Raw genomic sequence first — 13,853 nt, 5'->3', positions numbered from 1 at the left:
TGTTTTTCACTCACAGCAATTAACATCTGACAACAAATGTCTTCAGCTGGGTATCCTACAATTTAATTCAGTTCTCACACTAACTACCTGAGGAGTTAGCAACAGATCCCACAAGTTAAAGGCTCAGTCCCACAACACTACTCCCCCTTCCTCCACTTCAGATGCCAGTCAAAAGCCCAGTTTGTCACCATGCTTCTGACCAAACGGCTATAAATTGAAGGTTTCCACAACCCCCTCCTCGTATTTGATAATTTGCTATATTGGCACACAGCACTCAGGGAAACACTTTGCTTACGTTTATCAGTTTATCATAAAGGGTACAGTTGATCAGCCAGACTAAGAGGTACGTAGGGCAAGGTCTGGCTGTGTCCCAAGCACAGGAGTGTCTGTCCCAGTGGACTTGAAGTGCGGCACCCTCCTGACACATGGAAGCTCTCTGAAGGCCATAGTTCAGGGGGTTTTATGGAGGTTCCATTACACAAGCATGGTTGATTAAATCATTGTGGCCATTTGTGGTTAACTCAATCTCCAGCCCCTCTCCCTTTGGGAGGTGGGCGTAAGGTAAGACTAAAACTTCCAAAGCTCTAATCACATGGTTGATTCATCTGGTAACCAGCCCTCACCCTCAAGCTATCTAGGAATCCACCAAAAGTCACCTCATTAGTATAAACTCAAGCATGGTTGAAAGGAGCTTATAATGAGTCACAAAAAACTCTTCTCACCACCAACGCTCAGGGAATTTTCCAAGGATTTTAGAAGCTCTTAGGCCAGGAACTAGGACAAGTCCAAACATTTATTTCTTGTTATATCGCCATATCGCAGGGACTGAGCCCATACACCTTTGGAGTCAGGTGCTAACTCCAGATAGTTAGCATCAGAATTGAATAAGTACAGCCAGCTGGGGGTGAAACACAACAGTTAAGGTGTAAGACCACCCAACCACCACGGTGAGAGTCCACAGAGTCTTTTTGGGTCACAGCAATTAATTAGGTGTGGTCTCCAACTGCAGTGAATTCAGGTTATTTGTAAACAGGTTTCTGAACTTTGAAACAGATTTCCCCATAGCAGCAGTGTTACAGTGGTGGTTCTAGTCTCAAACTGATCCACAAAATGTTATTCAGTTTATAACAAAAGTTTCCCCCAATTCTGTGAACTAAATAGAATCCTTTCAACAAAAAATCCATTTTCACTAATCAGCCAGAGTTGGGTTTTTGCCTTGTAATTAATAATCTTGTCTGATAAAGAAAGCATTCTGAGAACGTGTATCTCCTTCCCTCCCCAGCCCCGCCCCACAGAGGTCCTGCAGCCACAGCAACAGAAAAGGAATCATTTTTTCCCCTCCTTGAAACTGTTATTATTTATTTATTTATTTATTTGCGGTACGCGGGCCTCTCACTGTTGTGGCCTCTCCCGTTGCGGAGCACAGGCTCCGGACGCACAGGCTCAGCGGCCACGGCTCACGGCCCCAGCCGCTCTGCAGCATGTGGGATCTTCCGGGATCTTCCCAGACTGGGGCACGAACCCGTGTCCCCTGCATCGGCAGGCGGACTCTCAACCACGGCGCCACCAGGGAGGCCCAAAACTGTTATTCTTTTTAACCAAGCAACTTGACCAACAAACTTCTAGGAAACCAACTTACATATAGGAATCTTCATGCTGTGTAATTACAAGGATGGCTATAACTGTTTTCAGGAATGAAAAAAGGATGGGCTTCCCTGGAGGTCCAGTGGTTAAGGCTTTGTGCTTTCACGGTAGGGGGCATGGGTTTGATTCTTGGTTGGGGAAATAAAATCCCACATGCTGCGCTGAGCAAAAAAAAAAAAAAGAAAAGAATGAAAATAGCAACAAATGGTCCCTCAAAAGGAGACCAGTTAAATTATACTTCAATGGAAATATACAAAAAGTAAAAAGAAGTATGAAAAGATACGGGAAATACATTGTTTTATGAAGAAGAAAGTTGAGAAGCAAAATATGTTTAATAGGATTCTCTAATAATATACGTTAGAATAGGCTTAGAAATAAACTGGAGGAATAATCCATTTCCAGTGGTGGCCTCTGAAATGTTGGGTTTATAAGGACTTAGAATTACTTCTTACAAGTGGGTTATTTTTGTAATCAGAAAGAAAAAAAAAAAGAATCCATATTTCTCCCTCTGCTCCTGACCTGCACACAATGTACTGATGAATCATAGTCAGATTTTTATACTTGCTGAATGCTTTGTATGCCTTATTAGTTGAGTGATCTATAGCATAATATATTTTTATTTTTTACCCTATTTTTTTATTTTATTGAAGCATAATTTACAAACAAAGCAGCTCTTTTAAGTGCACAGTACAATTTTGACATCTGTAATTATGACTACAATCAAGATACAGAGAGTTTCAATCATTCTTTTCTCAATCCACACCCTCACCCAACACCTGGCAGCCCATATCATGCTTTATATACTGCAGAGTGAAATTTCATATAAGTGGAATCATACAGTATGTCCACTTCTGTGTCCGGCTTCTTTCACTCAGCATAATGTTTTGAATTGTTTTTTTTGTTTGTTTGTTTTTAATTTAGTTTTGGCTTCGTTGCTGAGCGCAGGCTTTCTCTAGTTGTGGTGAGCGGGGGCTACTCTTCGTTGCGATGTGGGGGCTTATCACTGCGGTGGCTTCTGTTTTTGCAGAGCACGGGCTCTAGGAGCCCAGGCTTCAGTAGTTGCAGCACACAGGCTCAGTAGTTGTGGCTCACAGACTCTAGAGCGCAGGCTCAGCAGTTGTGGTACACAGGCTTAGTTGCTCGGCAGCATGTGGGATCTTCCCGGACCAGGGCTCAAACCTGTGTCCCCTGCGTTGGCAGGTGGATTATTAACCACTGGGCCACCAGGGAAGTCCCAGCATAACGTTTTTGAAGTTCACCTATGCTATTGATCATATCAATAAAATATTCCATTTTATTGTCTAGTAGCTTTCCAGCATATGGATATACCACAATTTGTGTTGATAGAATTGATTCCTGTTTTTAACTAATACAGATAAAACTGCAGTGAACATTCTGTACAAGCCTTTTGGGAGGACATATGTTTTTATTTCTCTTGGATTAACACTGAGGAGTGGAATTACTGGACCACATGGTAAGCCTGTGTTTTAATTTTATAAGAAACTGCCAAACTGTTTTCCCAAAGTGATTGTACCATTTAAGATTCCCACCGGCAGTGTATGAGAGTTCCAGTTGTTCCACATACATGCCAACTTGGTATAAATATATTTTGAATAAATAAACAAAAGAATAGCGCTCCTATCTCCTGGGAATAACTAGCTTTCTTCCCCTCCATGGGTGACCCAGAAGTTCCTCTGAATTCAGAATTTACAGTGGGAGGCATCATCCATGGTAGCAAAGAATAAATTAGAAATAATGACAAGCTCAAAAGTTCACTTAACTCCCTGGGTTGCCTTGCTTTTACTGGCCTGTACCCAACAGCAGAAATTTTAAAAAGTTTATCAAACATTTTATTTCCGACCAAAAGAGGCAGGCAAGTGTGTGGTGATTACAGCAGCAGCAGAAAGGATTTAGGTGAGACTTTTTACTAGGAGACAAATCTGTAGAAGAGGATTAGATGCAGTTCCCCTTAGGCAGTGTTTCTCCAACTATAGTTTAAGAAACATCCCCCTACCTCCCACCCACTTGCACCAGAATCATTTGAGGGCTTGTTAAAAAATTTAAATGTCTGATCCCAGACTACCCCTCGTCTCTCATACCTGCAAACACAACCTGGATTTACAGAATCTGAACTTGGGGGAGCATGGCCTGAACTTTTCCCTTCTTGGCTCAGGCAGATTCAGCATTGACTGGAGTGGAATTTTGATAAAGCCCTCAGGATAGGTGTTGCCTTACTCTTCCCTGCTCTGCCAAACTCAAGTCCCAGCCCGGATGGGGAAGGCGATCCCTCTCTTCTAGCTAAAGCTGTCACTACCCAGTCTGAGAAGCCAGAATGGACTTCCTCCTCCCCAACACTTCCCTGAAGCCCCAGATCACACACAAACACGCCCCCATCCTCTGCTCCTCTCAGCCTCAGCCCCTGCTCAAGGTTAGGGGTTTGCCTAACTGAATGAGGCGTTTCCTTGAGTCTCTAGCCAACACCGTCTCTCTTCCCTTCCTCCCCCGTGTACTTCCCAGCAGCTGTCTGGAGTCACATATTCCTGGCCTGGTGCCTCGCACAGACTCTGACACATAGGAGGCACTCAATTCATACTTGCAGAATTGCATCAAGGTGTTCCTGACGGTCATCTCTGTTTTGTAGTGGTTGATGGTTTTCTTTATGGACTGCTTCATATGAAAATATTAAAAGGTAGGTTTGTTTTCGTTTGGCCAAAATCAAATTTGTTTTCATTGAATTGAATTCCGTTTTATTCTCAGGCATCCTATTTTACTTCCCTCAGTTCTTCCCCAGCTCCATCCATTTTCAGGTCCCTGGTCCCACTTGCCTGCATGCTTAATCTTTCTGGCACTTTTTCAGATACAGTGAAGGGCAACTCTGGCAGTGAGCATATACCTTCTTCCTCTCCACCCATCTTCTTGAATACCTCTGGAGGAAGGGACTAATATAGTTTTTTTTTTAATTGGGGTCTAGTTGATTTATAATGTTGTGCCAATCTCTGCTGTACAGCAAAGTGACTCAGTTATACACATATATATACTTTTTTTTTTTTTGGCCGCACCGCATGGTATGCAGGATCTCAGTTCCCTTCCATGAGATTGGATATCGTCCCCTGTGCTATACAGTAGGACCTTGTTGTTTATGGGACTAATAGAGGTTTTATTTTTTTAGCTGCATTGAGTCTTCGTTGCTGTGCACAGGCTTTCTCTAGTTGCGACGAGCGGTGGCGTCTCTTCTTGTGGAGCACGGGCTCTAGGAGCGTGGGCTTCAGTAGTTGTGGCACACAGGCTCAGTAGTTGTGGCACGCAGGCTCAGTAGTTGTGGCTTGTGAGCTGTAGAGCACAGGCTCAGTAGTTGTGGCACATGGGCTTACTTGCTCCGCGGCATGTGGGATCTTCCCAGACCAGGGCTGGGGATTCTTAACCACTGAGCCACCAGGGAAGCCCTGGGACTCATATAGTTTTGATTTGTTTTATTTGTATTGGGGTATATGACACACAATAAAGTGCAGAAATATTAAGGGTATAGAGCAATGAATTTTTCATAACAGCTTTCTTGAGATATAATTTACGTATCATACAGTTCACCCAGTTAAACATTTTAGTGGGGCTTAGTATATTCAGAGTTGTGCAACGGTCTAATTTTAGGACATTTTTGCCACCCCAAAAAGAACATTTGAGCTCATGAGTAGTCACTCCCTATTTCTCCCTCATCTCCACTCTGGGCCTGGCAACCACTATTCTACTCTCTGTCTCCATGGATTTACCCATGATGGACATTCATATGAATGGAGTCAGACAATATGTACTTTAAATATATATATATTTATTTATTTATTTTCTTATTTGGCTGCATTGGGTCTTAGTTGTGGCATGTGGGATCTAGTTCCCTGACCAGGGTTCAAACCCTGGACCCCTGCATTGGGAGCGCAGAGTCTTAGGTCACTGGACCACCGGGGAAGTCCAACATGTACATTTTTGTGACTGGCTTCTGTCACTTAGCATGATGTTTTTAAGGTTTATTCATGTTGTAGCACGGATCAATACTTCATTTCTTTTTTACTGCCGAATGATATTCTTTTATAATGGATATACCACATTCTGTTTTTCCAGTCATCAGTTGATGGACATTTGGGCTTGTTATGAGCTGAAATGTGTCCTTCAAAAATTCATATGTTGAAAGCACAGGAAACTATCTTGTAATAATGTATATCTTGTAATAATGTATAATTGAAAAGAATCTAAAAAAGAATACATATATATATATAACTGAATCACTTTGCTATACACCTGAAATTAACACAACATTGTAAGTCATCTATGTTTCAATAAAATTTTTTTTAAAATTTATATGTTGAAGTCCTGATTCCAAGTACCTAAGAATGTGATGTATTTGGAGACAGGGTCTTTAAAGAGGTAATTAAGTAAAATAAGGTAATTAAGTAAAATGAGTCATATTGGGCTCTAATCCGATATGACTGGTTTCCTTCGAACAAGAGGAAATTAGGACACAGACGCACAGAGAGAAGACTATGTTAAGATACAAGCCAGTGAGAAAGGCCAATGAGAGAAGCCTCAGAAGAAACCAACTCTGTTGACAATTTGTATCTCTGACTTCTAGCCTCCAGAATTGTGAGAAAATAAATTTCTATTTTTTAAGGCACCTAGTCTGTGGTACTTTTTTATAGCAGCCATAACAAACTAATAAAGTGTTGTTTCCACCTTTTGGCTACTATGATTAATGCTGCTACGAACATTTGTATGCAGGTTTTTGTGTAGACATATGTTCTCATTTTGCTAGGAGAAATTCCACCTAGGATGGGAGTTTGCACAATGAATTTTTACATATGTATACATGCATGTGACCACCACCCAGATGAAGAAATAGAATATTTCCAGCACCAGTAAGTTCTTTTAGGCTCCTTCCCTGTATGACCCTATTCCCTATTCCTACAAGATAACCAGTCTTCTGACTTCTATCATTTAAGAATAAGTTGTGTGGGGCTTCCCTGGTGGCGCAGTAGTTGAGAGTCCGCCTGCTGATAGAGGGGACACGGGTTCGTGCCCCGGTCCGGGAGGATCGCACATGCCGCGGAGCGGCTGGACCCGTGAGCCATGGCCGCTGAGCCTGCGCGTCCGGAGCCTGTGCTCCGCAACGGGAGAGGCCACAACAGTGAGAGGCCCGCGTACCGCAAAAAAAAATAATAATAAAAATAAAAAAATAAAAAAAAAGAATAAGTTGTGTGTTCTCACCGCAGAAAGGAAATAATTGTGTGAGGTGATAGAGGTGTTAGCTAATGCTGAGGTAGTAATCATATTGCAATATATGAATGTATCAAATCAAATCAACATGTTGTACACCTTAAATTTACTCAATAATTTATGTCAATTATATCTCAAATAAACAAATAAATAAATAAGAATAAGTTTTGCCTGTTCCTGAACATCCTGTAAATAGAATAATACATTATGGGGACTTCCCTGGCGGTCCAGTGGTTAAGACTCTGTGCTCCCAATGCAGGGACCATGGGTTCAATCCCTGGTCATCCCTGGTCAGGGAACTGAGATCCCACATGCCACATGGCACAGCCAAAAAACAAAAAAAAACAAAAACCAGAATAATACATTATATAGTCTTTTGTATCTGACTTATTTCATGCAATATTTGATTCTTATATTCACTCATGTTCTTGCATATAGCCTTAGTTTGTTCATTTTCATTTCTGTATAGTATTCCAAATAAATTGTGAGCATATCACAATTTATTAACTCATTCTACAGTGATGAACATTTGGTTTGTTTCTGTTCCACCCAAGAATGAATATTCTAGTTCTTGGTTAGATATGACATTTATTTCTGTTAGATATACCCCCAAGAGTGCAATTGCTGGGCAGGGCTGTAGGGTATGCATTTATTTAGTTTTTGTTTATTAAAAGTTCCAGCCATCCATGTATTCATAAATATCTGCAGCTCTCATGAGTTGGTGATTCTCAAGTATTTAATAGTTAGCCCTTGCTTTTTTTATTTTCCACTAGCCTATTAATTTCCACCTATGAGTTTTGGGTTCTATCTTCTATTTCTCAATGACCCCAGGGGTTGATCTATTAGCTGGTCCCCTTATGATGACCCAGATAGGCTTAGACAATTGACAAGCTAGGAAGGGGATATAAGGCCTCTGCCAGGGAATAAAGGAGAGGTTGCTATTAGCAACGACTTTGTTGTTTTTTCTTTTGGCTGTGCTGTGCAGCTTGTGGGATCTTAGTTCCCCATCCAGGGCTTGAACCCCCAGCCCTTGTCAGTAAAAGTCCAGAGTCCTAACCACTGGACCACCAGGGAATTCCCGGGGGGTTGCTATTAGGTTGTCAACCCAGTGTCTGCTATAGGAAAGGCACTCATCCATCATACACACTAACCCTGTTGATGGAGGTAGAACTTTCAGGGCAGTCCTTAAAAAATCCATTTTGTTTGATATTTTGCACATAATCACAAGTATATTCATCTATTACTGGAGAAATACTTGTGAAACCACTGCTAGAAAACAGTTTCCTAATCGAGGTGCCAGGCCCTGAAACATGCTATGTGTATGTCCTCAGGCTCTGTAGTGTTTACATTATTTTGTCAATTCTGAAGCAGGAGGCTAGGAAACCAGCTGACTTCTGGGGGCTCATACATATTCATAAGGAGAATGGAGATTGGACCTGAGTCCCCAGAGCATGCTGGGAAATTTTCCAGACCTCCTGGTTACTAGGCAGAATTCCCAGGAGCTGCTGCTCTTGCCTCCTTGTTTCCTCATCCCTCAGATGCTTGCACAGGGTCCTTCTGGTTCCAGAGGAGACTTATTAGGCTTACTTGCATCATAGTCTGATTATCCAGAAAAGCTCCCAGCTCTCTTACCCCATGCTGCCTAAGAAAGTACTTTCCATTTCCCAGGGGGAAGAACCTTAATGCATCATCACTGTTTTTCAAAGGGTGGTTTGATGGCTGGCAGAATTAGCGTCATTGGGGGAGAGGGGGAAAATCTGCTTGTTAAAATGCAGATTTTCAGGCCCACTTCACACCTACTGGATAAATGGGTAAATATTTCTGTGGCAGCGTCCCAGAATGTTCATTTTAGAAGTTTGTGGGTGATTTTTGTGCTCAGTGAACTTGGAGAACCCTCTGGCTTAAGTGATCAATTAAAGGAAAATTAACAACATACACACATTCTTGAAACTATATCCAGTCCCAACCACCTGCTCTCCACAAAGTGAATATCTTGCAGTTCTACCCACCAACTCCGTCCCTGCCAGCACTTCAAAAACACTGTTTCTTTCTGCTACAACCTGTCAGACTTCCCTCATCCTTTAAGGCTTGGCTTTGATTTCACATATTCCAAGAAGCCTTCTAAGAACTCTGGGTAAGGTTCCCCTCCTCTTGCCACCACTGCCTACTGTGATTACCTAATCAGAGCCCCTAGAAAGCTACAGTATTGTTGCCTGAGGAGGTACCTGTCTGTCCCATTAAACTGAACCAGCTCCTCTAAGGCATGTCTGGTACCTAGCATAGAACGGCACCCAGTAGGCACTCAACAAATGTTGAATAAAGAGAAGAATTATCTATTATAATTTGTGATTTTTGTGCCTATTTAAGAAATCCTTGCCTACCCCATGGTCACAAAGATATTCTATGTCTTCTTCTAGAAGCCTTATTTTTTTACATTTAATTCTATGACCCATCTTGAGTTAATATTTGTGTATGGTCTGAGGAAGGGGTAAAGGGTTTTTTGTTTTTCTTTTTCTGTTTTTTGCCACACCTGGGCATGTGAGATCTTAGTCCATGACCAGGAATCGAACCCATGCTCCCTGCGGTGGAAATGTGGAGTCCCAACCACTGGACCACCAGGGAAGTCCCGGGTTTTTTGTTTTTTAAGAGATATCCTGTTGCTCCATTTACTGGGGAGCGGGGGAGGGGGGGATTTCTTTCTTCCATTGAATTGCACTTGGGCCTTTGTCATAAATCCAAGGATATGTAGGAGGCTGTATCTGGACTCTCTGTCCTAATAATCTATTTGTCTATCTTAGGCCAATACCACACTGTCTTAATGACTGCGGCTTTATGGTACGTCTTGAAATCTGGTAATGTTAAGTCCTCCTACTCTGTTCCTCTTTTTTTGAGATTTATCTTGACTATTATAGGTCATTTGCATATAAATTTTAGAATCAGTTTGTGAGTTTTAATCTCTTACCTTTTATGCTTTATCTTAACCAGAGAACTCCATCTTTCTAAATCAAAGACCACCTTCTTGGCATCCAGCAGCCAAATGCAGCCGACAAGGCTCTCCCCAGAGTTCAGCAACTCAGAGGCTGTATAGAGAAAGTTGACTCAGAACACAGACTCCAGCCAGCTCTGCAGATTCTTTATTTGTGGCCTCCAGCTTTGACCTGCCCTTGAAAGGAGACTGCAAACTGTTCCATGACTAGACAGAAATGCATATGGAATTTATTATATGATAAAGATGGCATTGTGTGCTTTGTGAAAAAGATGGATTATTCAATAAATATGGTTTGAAGCAACGGGAAAGGATAAAATTGGAACCCTACCTCATTATTCACACTGAATAAAATTCCAAACAGATAAAAGATATAAATGTTAAAAATGAAACCACAAAAATACTAGAATTCGGGGACTTCCCTGGTGGTGCAGTGGTTAAGAATCTGCCTGCCAATTCAGGGGCACGGGTTCGATCCTTGGTCCGGGAAGATCCCACATGCCGTGGAGCAGCTAGGCCCATGCTCCACAGCTACTGAGCCTGTGCTCTAGAGCCCACGTGCCACAACTACTGAAGCCCACATGACTAGAGCCTGTGCTCTACAACAAGAGAAGCCACGGCAATGAGAAGCCCGCGCACCGCAACGTAGAGTAGCCCCTGCTTGACACAACTAGAGAAAGCCTGCACGCAGCAATGAAGACCCAACGCAGCCAATAAATAAATTAAAAAATAATTTTAAAAAATACTAGAATTCGTAAAGTAATTTAAAAATAATATTGGGGTAGGAAAAGCCTGAAAAAAATAAAACATTTTCTCATTGCAAACCCTGCCCCTGTATCCCAAAAGTCAAAAGGCAAACAATACACTGGAAAAAAATATTTGAAACACCTATTTATGGCATAAGGTTAATTTCCTTAGTATATAAAGGGTGACTATAAATTAATAAGAAAAGTCTGACAAACTGAAAAAAAAAGGCCAAAGGACATGACCAGATTGATAAAAGTAAATGAATTACAAATTGATCTTTAATAGATTAAAATATGCTAGGTATCATTCATAACCTGAGAAACATGAATTAGAATTATACTGAGATGTCATTTTTCACTATGAGATTGTCAAAGATAAAAGATAAAACTTTGAGAGCACACTGTTGGCAAGGGAAACTGGAGTTTTCACACACTGGTTGTGAGAATGCAAATTGATACAACCTTTGTGAGGTGAAATTAGAGAATATTTACCCAATATTAGGTTAAAAAAAACAACTTTTCTATAAATAGTATGATAACATTTATGGAAATTTTAAAGGAAACAAAACTATCATATATTGTTTATGGATACATACACATGCAATAAAAATATTAAAACATAGAAGGAAGGACACTGGCTAATAGCAGAATACTAGCTATTTCTGGAGAGGCAGGGAGGTGAGGAGATGCAGAAATGTACCTGCAGTATCAAGTCTATGCTTATAAAATGTAACATTTGTTAGACCTGTGTGATATGCACGCATTGTTATTATTTTATTTACTTTTACAGATTTTGAAACATTGCATAATTTTTTATTGTACTTTTTTTTTTTTTGGCTGTGCTGGGTCTTCATTGTGGCGTGCGGGCTGTTTGTTGCGAGCTTCTCTAGTTGTGGCTCTTGGGCTCCAGAGTGCACGGGCTCAGTAGTTGAGGCACGCGGGCTTTTCTCTAGTTGCAGCATGCAGGTTTAGTTGCCCCGCGGCACGTGGGATCTTATTTCCCCAACCAGGGATCGAACCTGAGTCCCCTGCATTGGAAGGCAGATTCTTTTTTTTTTCTTTCTTTTGCGATACGCGGGCCTCTCACTGTTGTGGCCTCTCCCGTTGCGGACGGAGCACAGGCTGCGGACGCGCAGGCTCAGCGGCCATGGCTCATGGGCCCAGCCGCTCCGCGGCATGTGGGATCTTACCAGACCGGGACACGAACCCGTGTCCCCTGAATCGGCAGGCGGACTCTCAACCACTGCGCCACCAGGGAAGCCCTGGAAGGCAGATTCTTAACCACTGGACCACCAGGGAAGTTCCCAAACATTTCATAATTTTTTAAGTTAGGAAATATAGCTTATAGAGGGATATTATTAGGGTGATGTAAATGTTCCAAAATTAAACTATTACAATGGTTGCACAACTTGGTCAAAATGTAGTAAAGTATCATTGAATTGTGCACTTGAAACGAGTGAATTTTATGGTATGTAAATAACACTTCAATAAAGTTGAGTATAAAGATTATAAAGATATAGGGAATTCCCTGGCGGTCCAGTGGTTAGGACCCCGTGCTTCACTGCTGGGGTGAGGAGGTTCAATCCCAGGTCGCGGAACTAAGATCTCACAAGCAGCGCAGCCAAAAAAAAAAAATAATAATAATAAATAAATAAATATATACACACACATATATAATATTGCTTACAAAAATATTTGCTACGTTTTATTTTTAAAAAAACAATTAAAATGAGATCCTTCTGGTACAAAAGTGGCCTAGGCAATTTAGCACTCATATGCCACCTGGTGGACAGACTTGGATAAAATTCCTTCCTTGGTGTTCTGAAGTATCAGGAGGTGATTTCTGCAGTTTTAACAGAAGGGAGTAATAATACTAATATTAAAGATAATAATAGTACATAACTGTTGTTGAATGCTTTCTTTCTGCCTGTTTCTTTGCATGGACATTTATTCTTCCCCTCAACCCTATGAAGTAGGTCCTTTTATCATCATAATTTTACAAATGCAGAAACTGAGGCTCAGAGATGTTCAGTCACTTGCTTAGGATCACACAGCTGATAAATGTCAGAGCCCAGATTTGGACCGAAGTCTGTTTGATTTCAAAGCCAGAGTTGCTGTTTATTCTATTGTCAAAAGTGCAGGAAATCTGGACTTCCCCGGTGGTCTAGTGGTTAAGACTCGGCACTTCCGCTGCAGGGGGCATGGTTCCATCCCTGGTCAGGTAGGTTCCACACACACACACACACACACACACACACACACAAAAGTGCAGGAAATCAACCATGAAAACTATGAAATATGTCACTGTTCTGTTTATTCTGTGGAGGGTTAGGTATTGGATCAAGGTGGAAAAGAAAAAAGAAAAACAAAGAAAAACTGGAAAAGTCATCTAGTGGAGATACCCACAACCACCATATCCAAGTAATGCAATCCCCTGCCCTGTGTCCCCCAGCTACTGGCACAATGCACCTGTGTGCCTAAGATGCTCGTGAGCAAGAGAGTTTCTCACCAGAGCAAATCTGCCACCACATAGGACAAGAATGAAGGGCTTGGTCCCCTGTTCTAAGTCAATGAAATGGAAACCACTATATAATGAACATCTGTTGTATACCAAGCATTTTTCCATAATGTCAGCTCTAATGTACAGTAAGAAGGATAGGTTCTTGGCTTCTTTGGGGGGTCCTCTCATTTGTTACCTGAAATGATTCAGGCCAAAGGATGTGGAAGCTGCCTCCCAGGGAGCAGGTAAGGACAGGCCCAGAGCCAAGTGACTGCTTCAGCCTTAGTTTCTGAGGACAAGGGGTAAGAATAAGAAAAGAGAAAGGCCCATTCATTTTGCTTGAATGCCAAACAGGCTTTCACGGTGGAGGGAAACATACTCCACCCAGAACGGTGACTCAAGGATCTAGAGGTCTCTGTTAGGTAGGTCCATAAGGCTCTGGCCCTGCCAAGTTCAGGGAACAGGGTGAAAAGTGTCAGCATTCCTCTGGGGCCAGGCCATCAAAGGTAACCTAAGAACATATCTAAGTAACCACAGTCCTGGCCAGGAGCCTCGTATGTGCCCCCTTTAAGGTGCTGTATTTTTCCATTCTGGGAAATTCTTGAAACTCAGGTAACTCATCGGCTCTTTTGCTTGTACCATAGATGAACCCCATGTCTCCTCCCACCTCTCCGCTTTCCAAGCCCAACCTCAGCCCGGTCCTACCTGGCCACATCAC

Source organism: Orcinus orca, chromosome 15 (assembly GCF_937001465.1).
Source record: "Orcinus orca chromosome 15, mOrcOrc1.1, whole genome shotgun sequence".
Classification (NCBI taxonomy): domain Eukaryota; kingdom Metazoa; phylum Chordata; class Mammalia; order Artiodactyla; family Delphinidae; genus Orcinus; species Orcinus orca.
Note: the sequence above shows the minus strand (reverse complement) of the source record.